A 2,855-nucleotide genomic window follows, 5' to 3' on the forward strand; every position below is an offset into this window, starting at 1 on the left:
TTGAGTTTCCTGTGTATTCTGGTTATCAGTCCCTTATCTGAGGCATAGTTAACAAAAATATCCTCCCATTCTGAGGGTTGTAATTTCACACTAATTACTGTGTTGTTTGCTGTGCAGAAGTTTCTTAATCTGATATTGTCCCACTTGTCTATTTTAGGGATTATTGCCTGTACTTTGGGAATCTTATTTTAGAAGTCTTTGCCTACCCCAATGTCTCCCAGAGTTTCCCCAGTGTTTTCCACCAGTAGTTTTACAAGTTTGAGGTCTTAGGTTCAGATCTTTGATCCATTTGGGGTTGATTTTCATTAATGGTGAAAGATTGGGATTCAGTTTCATCTTTCTGCAGGTGATTACCCAGTTTTTCCAGCACCATTTGCTAAAGAGGTTTTATTTTTCCCACTTGATTGACTGGTATCCTTTGCCAAAACTCAGTTAGCTGTAAGTTTTTTTTTTTTTTTCCTGTAGTCTCTATTCTATTCTAGTGGCCCACCTGTTTCTGTGCCAATATCATGGTGTTTTGATCACAGCTTTATAGTATATTTTGGCATCAGGGAATGAGATGCTGCCTACTCCAGTCTTCTTGTGCGAGATTGCTTTGACAATATGAGGTCTTTTATGATTCTGGACAAATTCTATGATTGTCTTTTCTAGATCTGTGAAGAATGTCTCTGGTATTTTGATTGGAATTGCATTAAATATGTGGATTAATTTGGGTAGAATTATCATTTTGATTATGTTAATTCTTCCAGTCCAGGAACATGGAATGCCCTTTCACTTTTTTGTGTCATTTTCAATAACTTTTCAAAGATTTTCATAGTTTTATTTGTAAAGGTCTTTGACTTCCTTAGTTAGGCTTATCCCTATGTATCTTATACATTTTGTGGCTATGGTAAAAGAGTTTCCTTTCTTCAGATCTACCTCATCAAACAGAACTCTTGACTTTCAATCTCTCTTTAAGGAACTGAGATGGAAAGCACTTCAGTCATCCTGATTTCCCTTTTTCAAAGATTTTCATAGTTTTATTTGTAAAGGTCTTTGACTTCCTTAGTTAGGCTTATCCCTATGTATCTTATACATTTTGTGGCTATGGTAAAAGAGTTTCCTTTCTTCAGATCTACCTCATCAAACAGAACTCTTGACTTTCAATCTCTCTTTAAGGAACTGAGATGGAAAGCACTTCAGTCATCCTGATTTCCCTTTCTCCCTCCACACCTACATCCAATGTATCACCCAGTCTTGTCCATCCTATTTCCACAGTATTTGGAAACTATTCTCTTTTTTCTAATCCACTAGTATTAATCTGGTACAAGTCCATAGTTGTACTATGATAAGAACCACTTTGTTAGCTCTTTGCTTAGACATTTTTTTCTCTTCTGAGTAGATCTACAGAAAAATTGATTCTGGATGTTGTTCTCCTAATGTTCCTGAATGTTCCCACAAGATTAGACTGGGAATGATTTTTTTTTTCATAAACATTTTTTACTATTGTATAACATTCCACCTTATAGCCATTCATGATTCATTTTTTCTACTACAGACTACTTAAGTCACTCTTGCTTTTAAAAAGTCAATAGACTTCATTTTAAAAGTAGTTTTAGTTAACAGAAAAATTTAGAAAAATTGTAGCACACCCTCTCACTACTATAGTTTGCTTTATTCTAAACTTTTCACATCAGTGTGGCATATTTATTATAATTGATGAACCATATTGACATATTGTTACTAACTTAGATTCATAGATTACCTTAGGCTTCACTGTGTTTTACATTTCTATGGGTTTTGATAAATACATAATATCATGTAGCAGCCATTACTATATTATACAAAATAGTTTCACTCCTTAAAAGTCCCTTGTGTGCCACCCTCCCAGAATTCCTCCCTTTCTCCAAGTCCTTGGCAACTGCTGATATTTTTATTTCCTATTTTCCTTCTCCCCAGTTCTTCTTCACCATCATCCCCCACCTTTTCAAACATAATCTCCGGGAACCATCATACAAACTAATATTTCCAAACATAGTCTTTGGAGAAAGGCAGGCTTGGCTTTACCATTTTCTTCTCCCTCATGAAATTTTAGAGCTTTGAGAAAATGCAGAGATTATCTAATTATTTCTATCCAATGAGTTCTATCCTTCAATATTTTTTGTATGATTCATTATTCTATTTTTTTATTGTAGGCTAGAGGAGGTAGGAGGGTGAACCAACATTTATAAGTAGAATAAGTGAACAGAATTATAAACTACAGAGCTGGAGGCATCAGACCAGCTTAGTGTAGCCCTGCAAATCATATATTTTCTGAGCTGGCTTGGACTTGCAGAATGTCAGCCTGTAATTTCAGCATGCACAGGACCATGCATACTTTCAGTGGGAAGAGTTAGAGAGCAAAGACACAGTAAATGTTACAGGGTGAAATGATTAATTTTATGTGTCAACTTGGCTGGGCCAGAGAGCCCAGATATTTGGTCATACATTATTCTGGATGTTGCTGTGAAAACGTTTTTGGATGGTATTAACACTTATATTGATGGACTTTGGGTAAAGCAGATTGCACTCAGTGATGTGGGTGACCCTCCTCCAATCAATTGAAGGTCTAAATAGAACAAAAGAGGAAATTCTGCCAATAGATACTCTTTGGAATTGAATTACAACACTGATTCTTCCTTAGGTATCCATTTTGCAAGTCTGCTCTGATCGTTTTTGACTTCCAGCCTCTAGAATTATGTGAGCCAATTCCTTAAAATAAATTTCTCTTTCTCTCTCTCTCTTTTGTACTATATATATGTTGGGTCATTGAAAAAGTCATGATGAATTTTTGCATAGAAAAACATAGGAAAATACATCATGAGTTTCCCAACAAC

The sequence above is a fragment of the Tupaia chinensis genome, unplaced genomic scaffold (genome assembly GCF_000334495.1).
Source record: "Tupaia chinensis unplaced genomic scaffold, TupChi_1.0 Scaffold000600_1, whole genome shotgun sequence".
In the NCBI taxonomy this organism is placed as follows: domain Eukaryota; kingdom Metazoa; phylum Chordata; class Mammalia; order Scandentia; family Tupaiidae; genus Tupaia; species Tupaia belangeri.